At 47.6% G+C, this 16,892-nt stretch overlaps 2 long non-coding RNA genes across 27 annotated transcripts in view; both read left to right on the top strand.

The window, feature by feature from the left end:
* LOC135820998 (uncharacterized) overlaps positions 1–7,680 on the top strand; it is a 28,726-nt gene extending 21,046 nt beyond the window's left edge. For 22 of the 26 annotated variants that reach the window (XR_010554260.1, XR_010554262.1, XR_010554250.1 and 19 more), the window contains 8 exons: positions 3,255–3,303; positions 3,621–3,669; positions 3,986–4,034; positions 4,350–4,398; positions 4,715–4,763; positions 5,080–5,128; positions 7,106–7,189; positions 7,504–7,680. This is a non-coding gene — a long non-coding RNA (uncharacterized LOC135820998). The remainder of the gene's footprint in view (positions 1–3,254; positions 3,304–3,620; positions 3,670–3,985; positions 4,035–4,349; positions 4,399–4,714; positions 4,764–5,079; positions 5,129–7,105; positions 7,190–7,503) is intronic. The other 4 variants (XR_010554266.1, XR_010554252.1, XR_010554258.1 and 1 more) reach the window with 3 other exon arrangements.
* Positions 7,681–11,922: 4,242 nt separating this feature from the next.
* LOC135820997 (uncharacterized) lies at positions 11,923–15,615 on the top strand. Its single transcript, XR_010554243.1, has 3 exons — positions 11,923–12,273; positions 13,843–13,961; positions 14,613–15,615. It is a non-coding gene; the product is annotated as an uncharacterized LOC135820997 (long non-coding RNA).
* Positions 15,616–16,892: the final 1,277 nt, after the last annotated feature.

Here is a 16,892-nt window from a genome sequence, read left to right as displayed (position 1 = left end):
GATCAGAGTAGCTCAGTGCATTTAGCGGTGATCAGAGTAGCGCAGTGCATTTAGCGGTGATCAGAGTAGCGCGGTGCATTTAGCGGTGATCAGAGTAGCGCAGTGCATTTAGCGGTGATCAGAGTAGCGCTGTGCATTTAGCGGTGATCAAAGTAGCGCGGTGCATTTAGCGGTGATCAAAGTAGCTCGGTGCATTAAGCGGTGATCAGAGTAGCGCAGTGCATTTAGCGGTGATCAGAGTAGCGCTGTGCATTTAGCGGTGATCAGAGTAGCGCTTTGCATTTAGCGGTGATCAGAGTAGCGCGGTGCATTTAGCGGTGATCAGAGTAGCGCGGTGTATTTAGCGGTGATCAGAGTAGCACTGTGCATTTAGCGGTGATCAGAGTAGAGCTGTGCATTTAGCGGTGATCAGAGTAGTGCAGTGCATTTAGCGGTGATCAGAGTAGTGCAGTGCATTTAGCGGTGATCAGAGTAGCGCAGTGCATTTAGCGGTGATCAGAGTAGCGCGGTGCATTTAGCGGTGATCAGAGTAGCGCGGTGCATTTAGCGGTGATCAGAGTAGCGCGGTGCATTTAGCGGTGATCAGAGTAGCGCAGTGCATTTAGCGGTTATAAGAGTAGTGCAGTGCATTTAGCGGTGATCAGAGTAGCGCTGTGCATTTAGCGGTGATCAGAGTAGCGCAGTGCATTTAGCGGCGATCAGAGTAGCACTGTGCATTTAGCGGTGATCAGAGTAGCGCAGTGCATTTAGCGGTGATCAGAGTAGCGCTGTGCATTTATCGGTGATCAGAGTAGCGCAGTGCATTTAGCGGTGATCAGAGTAGCGCAGTGCATTTAGCGGTAAGCAGAGTAGCGCGTTGCATTTAGCGGTGATCAGAGTGGCGCAGTGCATTTAGCGGTGGTCAGAGTAGTGCAGTGCATTTAGCGGTGATCAGAGTAGCGCGGTGCATTTAGCGGTGATCAGAGTAGCGCAGTGCATTTAGCGGTGATCAGAGTAGCGCAGTGCATTTAGCGGTGATCGAGTAGCGCGGGGCATTTAGCGGTGATCAGAGTAGCGCAGTGCATTTAGCGGTGATCGAGTAGCGCGGTGCATTTAGCGGTGATCAGAGTAGTGCAGTGCATTTAGCGGTGATCAGTGTAGCGCAGTGCATTTAGCGGTGATCAGAGTAGGGCTGTGCATTGAGCGGTGATCAGAGTAGCGCAGTGCATTTAGCGGTGATCAGAGTAGTGCTGTGCATTTAGCGGTTATCAGAGTAGCGCTGTGCATTTAGCGGTGATCAGAGTAGCGCGGTGCATTTAGCGGTGATCAGAGTAGCGCGGTGCATTTAGCGGTGATCAGAGTGCGCGGTGCATTTAGCGGTGATCAGAGTAGCATGGTGCATTTGGCGGTGATCAGAGTAGCGCAGTGCATTTAGCGGTGATCAGAGTAGCGCAGTGCATTTAGCAGTGATCAGAGTAGCGCTGTGCATTTAGCGGTGATCAGAGTAGCGCGGTGCATTTAGCGGTGATCAGAGTAGCGCTGTGCATTTAGCGGTGATCAGAGGAGCGCTGTGCATTTAGCGGTGATCAGAGTAGCGCGGTGCATTTAGCGGTGATCAGAGTAGCGCGGTGCATTAAGCGGTGATCAGAGTAGCGCTGTGCATTTAGCGGTGATCAGAGTAGCGCGGTGCATTTAGCGGTGATCAGAGTAGCGCGGTGCATTTAGCGGTGATCAGAGTGCGCGGTGCATTTAGCGGTGATCAGAGTAGCATGGTGCATTTGGCGGTGATCAGAGTAGCGCAGTGCATTTAGCCGTGATCAGAGTAGCGCAGTGCATTTAGCAGTGATCAGAGTAGCGCTGTGCATTTAGCGGTGATCAGAGTAGCGCGGTGCATTTAGCGGTGATCAGAGTAGCGCCGTGCATTTAGCGGTGATCAGAGTAGCGCTGTGCATTTAGCGGTGATCAGAGTAGCGCTTTGCATTTAGCGGTGATCAGAGTAGCGCGGTGCATTAAGCGGTGATCAGAGTAGCGCTGTGCATTTAGCGGTGATCAGAGTAGCGCGGTGCATTTAGCGGTGATCAGAGTAGCGCGGTGCATTTAGCGGTGATCAGAGTGCGCGGTGCATTTAGCGGTGATCAGAGTAGCATGGTGCATTTGGCGGTGATCAGAGTAGCGCAGTGCATTTAGCGGTGATCAGAGTAGCGCAGTGCATTTAGCAGTGATCAGAGTAGCGCTGTGCATTTAGCGGTGATCAGAGTAGCGCGGTGCATTAAGCGGTGATCAGAATAGCGCCGTGCCTTTAGCGGTGATCAGAGTAGCGCAGTGCATTTAGCGGTGATCAGAGTAGCGGGGTGCATTTAGCGGTGATCAGAGTAGCGCTGTACATTTAGCGGTGATCAGAGTACCACGTTACATGTATTTGTAATTTCAATCATATCGGGACTGGTCAAACAGAGCGCAACGGTCTGATTCGGTTACTAAGGCAGTGGAAATACCGTTAAATCCCGCCAGAGCGCCCCTACCTCCGCCACCCTTCGAGTAGGTAGGTCCAGGTGGGGAGGGGCGGATGGGCGAGTCCTACTTACTGCATGCAGTACTACATGATAATGTGTTCACCCTACGAACACTGTTCGTGCATCTTGTACATCGACCAATGGTCAAGAGCCAGGAGTCGTCCAGACCCATCAAAACTCAGGGTTTGTGCGATCCCTGGTCAAGAGGGTGGGCACTGTTGCACACATGTTCAACCAGGCCGAGCACGCGTCTGCAGTACAGTATGGCATCACAGAGTCACACAAGAATACAATCACTTCCCAGGCAAGAAGTCAGGGAGGGTCGCATGGGAGAGACGGGGCGCATGGAGTGACTCTGGTGGGATTTTACGGTAGTAATTTTTGATAGGTGGTCCGGCCATCCGATAGTTGCTCATATACTCTGTATGATACGACAGTTGCGTGATGTCCACCACTTTCTGTATGATACGACAGGCACAAATTGTTCTCCTCAATGTACCTGTGGGTAAATGGGCCCAGCTGCAATGTGGATGCAGAAATTGCTTAGATTTTTGGTTTGCTAGTAGGCCGCTTGCACTCGTAGGCAATGCCCCAGGAAATTTGAGCCTGCTGTAACTGGCTTGAGTTCCAAGTCCGGATGTACGGGCAAAAAGCCCCAAACTTGTTGATAGGTTATTTTCAGGGTTCTGCAGCCGTGGGCAGGTCGTTTTTGACAATGTGTATCATTTCTGTTGTGCACTACCCTTTGTGTGCCTGTCGCAGGAAGTCAGGGTGGTCCCTGTCCATGTTGCAGCTGTGAATAGACGGAAAGGTGAGAAATGGTGTATTTTCGACCATTTGTGCGCATATGTTCTCTTCAATGTACCTGTGGGTAAATGGGCCCAGCTGGAATGTGGATGCAGAAATTGCTTAGATCTTTGGTTTGCTAGTAGGCCGCTTGCACTCGTAGGCAATGCCCCAGGAAATTTGACCCTGCTGTGACTGGCTTGAGTTCCAAGTCCAGATGCACGGGCAAAAAGCCCCAAACTTGGTGATAGGTTATTTTGAGGGTTAAGCAGCCCTGGGCAGGTCGTTTATGACAATGTTTGTAATTTCTGTTGTGCACTACCCTTTGTGTGCCTATCGCAGGAATTCAGGGTGGTCACTGTCCATGTTGCAGCTGTGACTAGTCGGAAAGGTGAGAAATGTTGAATTTTTCACCATTTGTGAGCATCGGTTCTCTTCAATGTACCTGTGGGTAAATGTGACCAACTGCAATGTGGATGCAGAAATTGCTTAGATTTTAGGTTTGCTTGTAGGCCGCTTGCACTCGTAGGCAGTGCCACAGGAAATTTGACCCTGCTATAACTGGCTTGAGTTCCAAGTCAGGATGCACGGGCAAAAAGCCCTAAACTTGGGGATAGGTTATTTCAGGGTTCAGCCGCCCTGGGCAGGTCGTTTATGACAATGTGTATAATTTATGTTGTGCAATACCCTATGTATGCCTATCGCAGGAATTCAGGGTGGTCCCTGTCCATGTTGCAGCTGTGACTAGTCGGAAAGGTGAGAAATGGTGAATTTTGACCATTTGTGCGCATCTGTTCTCCTCAATGTACCTGTGGGTAAATGGGCCCAGCTGCAATGTGGATGCGGGAATTGCTTAGATTTTTGGTTTGCTAGTAGGCCGCTTGCACTCGTAGGCAGTGCCGCAGGAAATTTGAGCCTGCTAAAACTGGCTTGAGTTCCAAGTCCGGATGCACGAGCAAAAGCCCCAAAATTGGGGATAGGTTATTTTCAGGGTTCAGCAGCCCTGGGCAGGTCGTTTATGACAATGTGTATAATTTCTGTTGTACACTACCCTTTGTGTGCCTATCGCAGGAATTCAGGGTGGTCACTGTCCATGTTGCAGCTGTGAATAGTCGGAAAGGTGAGAAATGGGGAATTTTTGACCATTTGTGAGCATCGGTTCTCTTCAATGTACCTGTGGGTAAATGGGCCCAGCTGCAAAGTAGGCGCAGGATTTGCTTAGATTTTTGGTTTGCTAGTAGGCCGCTTGCACTCGTAGGCAGTGCCATAGGAAATTTGACCCTGCTATAACTGGCTTGAGTTCCAAGTCCGGATGCACGCGCAAAAAGCCCTAAACTTGGGGATAGGTTATTTCAGGGTTCAGCCGCCCTGGGCAGGTCGTTTATGACAATGTGTATAATTTATGTTGTGCAATACACTTTGTGTGTCTATCGCAGGAATGCAGGGTGGTCACTGTCCATGTTTCAGCTGTGACTAGTCGGAAAGGTAAGAAATGGTGAATTTTGACCATTTGTGCGCATCGGTTCTCTTCAATGTACCTGTGGGTAAATGTGACCAACTGCAATGTGGATGCAGAAATTGCTTAGATTTTAGGTTTGCTTGTAGGCCGCTTGCACTCGTAGGCAGTGCCCTAGGATATTGGAGCCTGCTGTAACTGGCTTGAGTTCCAAGTCCGGATGCACGGGCAAAACGCCCCAAACTTCGAGATTGGTTGTTTTCAGGGATAAGCAGCACTGGGCAGGTCGTTTATGACAATGTGTGTCATTTCTGTTGTGCACTACCCTTTGTGTGCCTATCGCAGGAAGTCAGGGTGGTCACTGTCCATGTTGCAGCTGTGAATAGTCAGAAAGGTGAGAAATGGTGAATTTTTGACCATTTGTGCGCATCTGTTCTCTTCAATGTACCTGTGGGTAAATGGGCCAAGCTGCAAAGTGGGTGCAGTAATTGCTTAGATTTTTGGTTTGCTAGTAGGCGGCTTGCACTCGTAGGCAGTGTCCCAGGGAATTTGAGCCTGCTAAAACTGGCTTGAGTTCCAAGTCGGGATACACAGGCAAAAAGCCCCAAACTTGAGGATAGGTTGTTTTCAGGGTTCCGCAGCCCTGGGTAGCCTTGCAACCCCATGCCCGGTGATTCGGGACTTGTGTTCCTTGGCATTGAACGATGAGTCAGGCCTGTATACAACCACACTCCTCCAAGGGAAGTGTGAGGCTCTGATATGTTTGACTATGCGGGGATAGCCTTGTAACTCCATGCCCGGTGATTCGGGGCGTGTGTTGCTTGGCAATGAACAATGATTCGGATTGGATAATACCTCACTCCTTCAAGGGACGTCTGAGGCTCTGATATGTTTGACTATGCGGGATAGCCTTGTAACTCCATGCCCGGTGATTCGGGGCGTGTGTTGCTTGGCAATGAACAATGATTCGGATTGGATAATACCTCACTCCTTCAAGGGAAGTCTGAGGATCTGATATGTTTGACTATAAGGACATAAGTGTTGCTTGGGATTGAGCGATGAATCGGGACGTATCCTCCTCAGTTTGCATTGAACGATGAGTTAGTCTTGCATACAACCTTACTCCTTCAAGGGAAGTCCGACGCTCTGGTATGTTTGAGTATGTGGGGACAGCATTGTAACTCCATCTGGGATGTGGGTTGCTTGGCATTGAACAACGAGTCGGTCCTGCACACAACCTCGGTCCTTCAAGGGAGGTGTGCGGCTCTGATATGTTTGACTATGTGAGGGCAGCCTTGTATCTCCATGCCCGGTGATTCGGGACGTGTGTTGCTTGGGGTTGAACTATGAGTCACTTTGAATACAACCTCACTCCTTCAAGGGAAGTGTGACTCTGATATTTTTGGTGATGAGGAGCCAAACTTTGGACGCCATACCCAGTGATTTGGTGTGTGTGTGTGTGTTGCTGGGCATTGAGTGATGAATCCAATCTGCGTACAACCTTACTCCTACAAGGGAAGTGTGAGGCTCTGATATGTTTGACTGTGTGGTGACAGCCTTGTGACTCCATGCCCGGTGATTCGGGATGCGTGTTCCTTGGCATTGAACGATGCTTTGGTCTTGCATACAACCTCACTCCTTCAAGGGAAGTGTGAAGCTCTGATATGTTTGGCTATGAGAAGCCAAATTTTGGACCACATACCCAATGATTTGGGGTATGTGTTTGTTTTGCTTGTCATTGAGCGACGAATGCGATTTGCGTACGACCTCACTCCTTTAAGGGAAGTGTGAGGCTCTGATATGTTTGACTATGTGGGGACAGCCTTGTAACTCCATCCAGGATGTGGGTTGCTTTGCATTGAACAACGAATCGGTCCTGCATACAACCTCACTCCCTCAAGGGAAGTGTGAGGCTCTGATATGTTTGACTATGCTGGGGCAGCCTTGTATCTCCATGCTCGGTAATTCGGGATGTGTGTTACTTGGCAGTGAAGAATGAGTCGGTTTTGATTCGATCTCACTCCTTCAAGGGAAGTGCGAGGCTCTGATATGTTTTACTATGAGGAGACAACCTTGGGACTCCACCCCCAGTGATTTTGGGGGGTGCGTGCTGCTTCGCATTGGGCGATGAATCCATTTTGGGTCCAACCCGGGTTGATAGGGCGGCATGCCTGGCCAGTGAGTGTGCATAGGTATTAGTACTTGTATAACTAGTTACTTGCTATGGGTTCATCCTGTACTGGCAGGTTGGATGCAACACCTTGAACACAGCCTGGGATGAGTTTAGTTCCTGGATGTAATCCGTTAATCGTCTCAAACAGGTCTCAATCTTTTACTGACGCTGCAGTATGTGCTTTTGATGTTGGACCAGGAGGCAAGCGCACAAAAGCCGTCATACATTCGTGATCAGATGAAGAGACACGTTGAGCTTTGGATTCCTCTTCAAAGAATGGTGGTAAGTCGGATGGATATACTGCACGATAATGATGTGATCCATGTAATCAATAATAATATTATACATGTGCTGGCATATAGCTGGGCATAAAACAGTACAGCAGGCATGGTTTGCATGCAATCTGAAATTCAGATGATGAGGAGAAAATGCTCGTCATCTCCAATTAGAACAGCTATGCTGCCTTTTCTAACGGCTGTGACCAAAATGCACAAAATGCACGTACACCCATGATACAAGGATAGGACACGGCAAGGATACTGATTACGTTGAATTAATGCGTGTGATTGTGTTTTTCTTTTGCTGTGTGCTGGCAGATGTACATGGAAGTGAACCACTAAGGCATCGCCGCTTTTGTCTCAGTGAATAATATGTCTGAATAAAACCTTCTGTTGTTGCTGCAAGTGGTTGTTGCTGCAAGTGGTTGTTGCTGCTATTTTGTCCGCATTGTCTCAATCCTTCTCGTTTGCTGTGTGGTCCGTGTGCTGTCTCAACTGCTGTTGCTGTCGGACGGCTATATTACTGTCCATGTGTGTGCAAGGTCCTACTTATCCCTGCATGAAACGTCTGAAACGGGGAGGGGGGGGGGGGGGGCAGAAAAGGTAGAGCATTCTACCGTCATTCGATTTGGGACGTGTGTGGGGTGGGGGCATGTGTGTCTGCTGAATGTGCAAATAAAGACATTCTTTGTTTAGACAGACTTGCGCATCTTCTTGCCTCTGTCCCGTTGCAGACCTGAGTAGTGTCTTGCGGGTGAGGGGTGCGTTTGTGCATGTTTAAAATTCTGCTGACAGGCGTTTACTAGTACATCATCTTGCCTGTGTCTTAGTTGCAGACCTTAGCAGGGTCCTGCAGGCAACTCTGCTGTTTTGTGTAGTTATTGGTTGGCACCACAGCTGCTTCAACAACTACAATGTAGTCATGATGACCGTGTACTGCAATAGCATAATTCCATAGTTATGCAAAACTGGCCAACGGAATGTAGCCGTGTTACCAGCATGGCAGGTTATACTTGTGATCATGGCACGTCATGAAAGGGGTACAGTGTGTCGACTCCTAGTATCGACTGTGCTGCTCATGATGTTCTGCCATGTATTATTTTGTGTTACGTATTCTGTAACGCTTGAACACATGTGGGGCAGTAGAGTCACGCGTCCAAGAACGTTGTTTCCAAGGGGTTAGCCTGGGTGTTCTTATTTTTTTTGGGCAATCTGGCTGCGTTCTTATAGCACGTTCTTAGAAACAATCCGTACTGGGTCATTATCTATCCCAAAAGCTGCTGGAAAACGAACACCACCATTCTGAACTTTGGGCTGTGGCGTTCTTAGCATTCCAGGCTGGATGTTCTTGGGCTCAACGTTCTTCACAGTCAGTGCGCGACTACTGAGTACTGTAGTGTATGTAGTGTTAATAACTACTGTAGTGTATGTAGTGTAAATGCTGTACACCAGGAAGTCAGACTGATAGTATCTAGGAAGATTCCACGAGACCATAGAAGCAATCTTGGACTTGGAAGTTCTATAGGGTCCGTTGTCCACATAACTTACTTGTGATTGTCGCATTGCCCTGCTGACGGGGGGGGGGGGGTAGTGCCGTACAGTAGAGTCGCGCGTCTAAGAACGTTGTTCCCAAGGGATTAGCTTGGGGGCGTTCTTAATTTGTTCGGCAATCTGGCTGCGTTTTTAGAAACAATTCGTACTGGATCATAATACCGTAGAATCCCGCGGATAAGCCCATGGGCTGATCTGTTTCATAAGGACATTTCGGTGGGCTTATACAAGAACATGGGCTTATACGCGGACATGGGCTTACAGTTATACGCTGACACCAACATTGTGCTATTGAAAAGTACCAAGGAAGTGAGAAATACATTGCTGAAAGCCACTGTGCAAACAAAAACAACCAATGATTGTGTTGAAATGTACAAAAAAACCTACATGACATTGTACTACCTACAAGGCTACATTTACATGGTACGACCAAGAGTCCATAATTTATGGACTCTTGGTACGACTTAGGCCCATGGGCTTGTATGACGAAGCCTTGTGATGTTTGAACTTTCCCTGGGCTTATGCGCGAGCATGGGCGGGTGGGCTTATCCGCGGGATTCTACGGTATATCCCAAAAGCTGCCAGAAAACCAACACAGCCGTTCTTAACTTTAGGCTGTGGCGCTCTTAGCATTTCAGGGTGGACGTTCTTGGACTCCAAGTTTGTCGGCGCGCGACTCTACTGTACAGCCTTGTGTACATAGTACTACATGTCAGGGATGAATTTATTGTCACATTTTTGCATAGCAGTTTCTGCTATACAAAAAGAAGTCTTTGATTTTGATTAGAATTTTTCTTTGAAGTTTGGGTATTTACCACATTGTCCTTCTTGAGAGTGATGCCTGAAAAGTGAAACCCATTTGCAAAAAAACGACTGAATCATACATGCGCACGCAGATTGAGAGTGCCTGCACCACATACATTGCACTGTATGCATGCTGCTAGACAGCGCTGTTTTCTGCAAGTTACGGTGACTTTTGAGTAGCAGTAGATCGATTTCGCATCGCAAACTGCGATGCGATACAGAATAAATTCATCCCTGCATGTACTACATACAGTTTGAAATCCGAAGTCCTGGTTACAGAAATTCAACCCCGTGAATAGAATATCACCAGGCGCTACCGGGTCCTAACACCACACACTATTCATGCTAATCATGGCGCTCAAACAAAGCGCTATGTACAACCTCCGGAATAACGACAGTTCGAGAGAAAAAAAATTTCAAACGCAGCTCACAAATAACGACATTTCTCATGCATGGTCCTGAGCAGGGAGTTATTCGCAAGGTTCACCGTACATGTGCTCCAGTATGTGCACTCTCACAACTGTAGACATTGAATGCCTCTGTCCTCTGGTCACATATTCTTGGCAGTGCAGGCTGTTGGGTATTACCGGTATTGCATGAGAAGAAAGAAACTGAACACATTACGGAGGATTAGCAAGACGAAATTCGCGTTCGCGTTCGCAAACATTTTTCAGTTCACGAACTGGATTGCGAACTTTCGCATATTTCGTTCGGAAAAGTAGTCGAAACACGAATCGCGGATTCGTGTCAGGGCAGTCATAAATTTACCACGCTGTACTGTCTGTACACAATGTACGTCGTGTCAACGTCATGCATGTGCGAGTTCTGTTTGCTAATCCTTCTCATAACGCGAATTCCGCCACGGAGTTCGACTTTCCTTGGAGTGCGAACGCGAATTTCGTCTTGCTAATCCTCCGTATTAACTACTTAGATGACTTACATGACTTAGATGGCAAATATAGCATGGTGTCACTGTGGCACTGCGGTCTTATCCTATTTTCAAGCCAATGACTCCATAGAATCAATGCAAGGACGCCCAGTTTCAAACGTTGCAAAACTGCATACTTCTATATCTACACTGTACATGTACCATGCTTTTTTCGATAATAATTATTATTGAATTGATTATATGGATTATCCCATGAGTACGAGGGGTATACCGCCGAATATTTTCACGAGTGCGTAAGCACGAGGGAAATTATAAGGGACACGGTATACACAGAGTACGAATGGTATAATCCATTTATCCCATGTACTGTCCCAAATAGAGCGCGACCAGCACTAAAATCTCCCTTATTGGCGTGACCCGGGGAATATTCGTGATCCCAGCGGGGAATATTATTGACCCCGGCGGGGTATATCGCTCTATATTCCCCCGCTCAGAACGGTCGCTGATTGGCTGAAATGGCCCAAATCGTTTCGTACCATGGGATAAAATGAATAATACATGTCCTTATGATGGAAATGACAATCTGTCTTGCTAAAATTAAAAGGGCAACTAGAGTATTATCTTACCCTATACTATAGGTACCATAGGTACTAACGAAACAATTTACATGGCATCGTTCTTATAGTTACATGTTCTGCAAGTATCGGTTATTCTGACGACATGCCAAACTCATTTTAGAACGTAGCAAAACAAGTAATGACATAATACTTCAGGTCACATACCAGTAGTTACGATACGCCTGTGTACTGAAATACTACTTCAGTTGTCCATGTCAGTATAAACCAACAGCTAGCTAGAACGTTATATTACTTGAGCTATTTATCAACGCAAAACTGGCTGTCTCTTTTCTCCAATCCATCTCATGCTCATTGACATTGCAATATGCAATACTACAGTTATCTCTCGGAAATTATTTTTATTGAAAATATTGGGGCAGGGGATTACCATGATTAGGCCGCAACCACACTACGTAAAAACCACAGTACAAATTTTCATGCATATCTCAGTGCAAGTCGGTATGCAACCACACTACACTTTTCGGTCTGCATAGATGACGTTTTCACGGGACCAGCACGTGACGTTGTCGTACCAAAGCGTGTGCCATGCGCTGGAAAAGACCGGGAAATAAATTATTAATTCAAAAACAATGCTGGTGCTGATGCTATGTACGATGAGACGGTACAAAAGCAAAGTTGTACACAGGAGAAGGAGCGCGAAAACGACGAAAACGACAAACGTGGCTTTCTACAGGGGCGCGCCAGTTGCTACAAAGTGCATTTTGCATTTCGCACGCGTCGGCATGACGATTTCTACTGTAATGCCGTTTGTACGTGATTTTGTACCTAGTGTGGTTGCAGCCTTACCCGCCTTGCTTGCAAGCTTGTGACGTTGCCCCACATGTACCGGTACGCGGTACACAGTCATGCAGTCATTTGACTTTGACACAACATTACTTTATATTTTTGTTTTGTTTTGTTTTTCTCTCCTTCAAACAAGTTGGCCTCCAAATTTACTACTAGTCTTATGGATCATTACAGTACGAGTACATGACTTTGTGCTTGACGTACTACCAGTATACCAGGTATACTATTCATAGCGCTAGCGGTGATTGCAGTAGAAGAACAGACCTGTGAGTGTCAAGTATTACCATTGTTTGGCTGAGAGACATTCCACTCCTTTGGGAGGAATCAGAATGGCGGAGGAGTTTGGTCATCCAGCGTACAATTACGAAGGCGATGTTCCGACATGTATTGCTCTCTACAAGCAAGTCTATTCTAGCATGAGTAAGTTATTCCAATTTCCATAATGAAAAGAGATATACATAAACATTGTGTATGCTGTGGTATGTGATATATACATAACGTTGTGTATGCTGTGGTATGTGGTACTGTAGTATTGTACATGTATGTGCAGCAATTTACAAACATGGCCACGCATTCAGACTCAGAGTTCTATTTCCAGCACGAACGTTTTCTGCTATGCAAATAGAGAAGTTCTGCTTCGTGTAAAACTTAGAGATATCACGTAAAAGAGCACGTGCTTGGTAGAGTGTACACCTTCGCGTGCTTTGGGTCCAGTTTTTCTACGCCGAGATGAGGATCTCTACATTGTGGCCCGGGAGTGGTATCAACCCAGGAGAGGGCACGACACTGATTTCCGTGGATCAGGTGCGACTCGAGCCCATACCCTGTAGCCATGACTGATTTCCGTGGGTGATCGGGTGCGACTCAAGCCCATTGACGTGAGAACAAATCTGCTGGGGTGCTTCTCAAGGAATCGGCATTCACGATTTGACAGATGCCAAGCCGAAAATCATCCTGTGGCCCTGTGGGGCGTACTGACCACTCGAACTGAGCAAAACAGAAACTATGAGTGCATGTGCGCTCTGTGTGTGTGTGTGTGTGTGTGTGTGCATGTGCATGCGTATGTGTGTGTGTGTGTGTCCGTTAACTCGGTAGCCATGTAACGCCAGATGCCCGGAGTTCGTTTGGTGTGTCTCAGCGATTCACTGCGGCTGCATCGGGTGCGCTGCGAAAGTCAGTGTTTAACAACAATGATTTCAGCATAGTTAGCTGGCAGATGGAGGAGCATATATTTCCTCTCTGCAGTTTCGTAGGATGTGGGGCGATCTTGAGGAGGTACCAGATAAGATCAGAGTCCGCCAACTTCGATGGCTCGTTCACGTATCCCGCATGCCGGATCGTATCCCTCGTCAACTGCTGTGCGGTTCGTTGCCGCCCAAACGTCCATCTCATGGACTCCGTAAACGCTGTCAGGACATAGTAAAGTCCGACTTGGCGGTTTTTGGTGTCCCTCTGGAGCAGCTTGCTACCATCATCCAGGATCGGCAGGGATGGTGGGTCACCTGCTATGACGCTATCGATGCAGGCCCGGAGCCAGCTCCTGAGTGCTGGTACGGCCCCAAGTCGGCTACATGACCGAATATTTCCCCATGCCCATATTGGAATGCAGTTGTTGGTTGGTGCTCCCATGAATGCTGGAATTGGAGAAAAAAAAACAAAAAAACTGGTACAACCATGGCCGCACTGGCCATACCAGTGGCGCCGGCCTAGCGATACTATTGTGCAGTCCCGTATGGAGCCTGTGTGTGGCAAAGCCCCTCATCTGTAGTACCGTGCATGCAGTTTTGTGTGTGTGTGTGTGTGTCGTATGTGTTGGGGGGGGGGGGGGGGGGGGAGAGGAGGGGGTGCTGGTACAATGTATGTATGTTTCCTAGGCATACGGTAGTAGTCTCTTGGTGATTGCATCACTGTATGAAATTATGGAGTTGAGAACAGCTATACAACATTGTATTGCCGTTGTTTTTTTTTTATGGTGCGTATTTGCTGCAGTGCCGAACAGGTATTATCAATGGCGATATGTTTATGGTGACAAGAGGCCGTTTGACAACGGCATGCATATCATGAGAAAGTGTCTCCGTGCGCGTGCACAGAAAAATCCAGAAACACGGGTATGTCTTTCCTGACTTTGCTAAAATGATGCTATATCATTTTTCGTGAGTTTCTCCCAGCTGCTGCTAGCCTAAGCTGAGTTTCTCCCAGCTGCTGCTAGCCTAGGCTCATCAAGGTCCATGCTTCCCATGGGAATACATGAGAAAGAAATACATTTACTTTGATCATCACCTGACGACTGTAACACATGTTGATTCTTACCCAGGCGGGCTCTCAGTAACCGTTTATTTATAATCAGAAGGTTCCCCTTGTTTACAAGTAAAGGTGCCTGCCCTATTTTCCAGAATAGTGCTTCACCCGTTTGGAGTGCTATGATTTCTGTCGTCCAGCTGATGCCAATCTACATTTGTGTCGGAAATATTCCCCTCGGCGCACAGCCGTGTGCTCAAATGCGACAGAAGGCGTGATTGATGTGGACCTGCATGCATGTTGATAGTACATTAAGACCTATAAGGGCAGTTCTCTGTGAAAGGTGTTGGATTTCTTGTGTGTGTGTGTGTGTATGTGTGTGTGTGTGTGTGTGTGTGTGTGTGTGTGTGTGTGTGTGTGTGTCTCTCTCTCTCTCTCTCTCTCTCTCTCTCTCTCTCTTTCTTTCTCTCTCTCTCTCTCTCTCTCTCTCTCTCTCTCTCTCTCTCTCCTTATGCTACCAGGCAGCGTATGTGAAAGCATACCGTGATCATTTTGGTGTGCCACAAGAATGGCGTGCCATGGACAACCCTGTGTGGAAACTACGAGAATCTCCTCCTGACAACTGGGTCAAGACAGATACGCTTGCTGACCAATGAAGCTAACGCGTTGATCTGCTACAGCTTGCTGGCATTGCTGCACTGGTACGGTGAAATGTTTATCAGCTTCTTGTGGTGTCACTGTTACAACAGGTACTAGTAGTAGCTGGCAACATCACCAGCGTACACACACACACACACAGACTGTATTGTAGAGTGCTGCTACTCGTGGAGCATGGCCGCCGTGTTATCAGTGCTCTGCCGGTAATGCTGTAAACATCACCACTCTACACTGCTGTAGTGTTTAGTGCTGTTCAGTACTCTACAGTGCCCTAGTGTCCGGTGCTGTGCAATACCTACACTGCTGCAGTGTTTAGTGCTGCAGATGGCTGTACACTGCTGCAGTGTTTAGTGCTGCAGATGGCTGTACACTGCTGCCCAGCATTGCACGGTACTGTCGCTTGTCAGAACACGTAACCACCATCATTGGGGTGATTAGCAGTGAGTGCACAAGTAGCTGCAGCCAAGTGCTTTCACGGCTACTGCGGTGTGCACTGACAACACTAAATACGCTAGGCATAGCAATGTGTTCAGGTCGCCGTGCATACTATTAGCATGCATGGCAGTTTGCATGGTATGCATGACAGTTTGCATAACAGCGCACATGGCAATGTCTATTGCAGCTCATCTCACCTTTCTCTCATTTGGTGATGCAGTTATGATATTGAGCTGGCTACCGCTCTGGGCTTGTATTTGCAAACATGTCCAACTTTTGCCGTCGATCTTCTTGTGCTTTCACGGAACTTGCTTGTTATTTCATCGCAGTCGCTTTGTTTCAGTCTGAATCAATCCTCCTTGCCTTTGCAGTGTGAACAGGAGACATACGGTGGAAAATCAAAGTGAAGCGAAAGCTTTAAAAAAAAACAGATTCAGTTGTGTTCATTGGTTTGAAGTTATAAAAGGGGGAAAGTCTGACGAAGAATTAGCAATCACTGTCGCCACTCAAACTAGGGACCTTCACCATAGGCCAGCGGTGCTCTACCACTAAGCTACCGTAAAAGCCCGTGTATAGGCCCCCGGGTGTATAGAATAGCAGCCTCGATTTCCTGGGCGTATACAAGGGCACGGGCGTTATTTTGGAACCGGGCGTATACTTGGAATAGGGATAGCAGTAAGTATTGGGTATCAGTACCTGTACATGTACTGGTGTTGCCGGCATACCTGGGCGTATACATGGGCATGGGCGCTATTTTGAAACAAAAGTGTTCACTTCCCCTGACTGGGCGTGTACACGGAGGGTGGGCGTAATTTCGAGTGGGCGTATACAGGGGCTTTTGCGGTATGGTATAGGCGCCATTCCAGCATAGACTGCTCAACACTTTCTTCAGACTTTGAAACTCGCTTTTGCTGTATAGGGCACAGCCCTCGCTATACCCATGCATTCACTTGCATAGAAAATATCAGCTGTAGTTCGGATTCCTGGCCTGGTTTCTCCGATACTCGGTATAAGTCAGCTTATGCCTCCAAACATTTAATACGTGTACCAGTAGTTTTTTATTGTGAACTTGATAGCAATGCTGGCCTTATTGTGTGTGTCTCTTGGGCACTCTGCTACACTTTCACATTGCCCGTGCACAGTATGTGAATGCGGGGGAAATCCCCCAGTGCATGACTTGTCAGATATGGGGGGAAGGTGTGCGTTAGTCATGGCCCAAATTTGCTCGGCCCACATCGATATTTTGCCCCTCTTGTCTCGATATTCTGCTTGGCATTTCCTTTCTCTGTCGATATTTTGCTTTCATTTTGCTCGGAAAAAAAATGTGTCACGGGCCCCTTTTGCCTAAGTTTTGGCACCCGCACACTCGCACAGGATCATTTTTGTAGGCATGGTTCTGTTTCTGTGCGCATACGTCTATTTCTCGCTGCACTGCAGCTCGTGGTGTGCTCATCTTGCTCCCCATTGTTCATTTCTGGCTGTCCTGCAGCTCGCAGTGTGTTTCCCTTGTTCCCCTTGGTATGCATCATTCTGTTTCTGTGGGTACACGTCCGCTCCTGGCTGCGCTGTAGCTACACACAGGTCTCACTCTGGCTGTGCACTGACTGCTGTTGAATAGGCCCGGCCTGTATGGATCCAATGATCCGAATGTGGCTTCTTTTTCTATTGTTCTATTTTGTTGATGGACAAACACTGACTTGTTTCTAGTT

This window comes from Sycon ciliatum, chromosome 7 (genome assembly GCF_964019385.1).
Source record: "Sycon ciliatum chromosome 7, ocSycCili1.1, whole genome shotgun sequence".
NCBI classification, from domain to species: Eukaryota; Metazoa; Porifera; class Calcarea; order Leucosolenida; family Sycettidae; genus Sycon; species Sycon ciliatum.
This window is presented reverse-complemented; position numbering and strand designations above follow the sequence as displayed.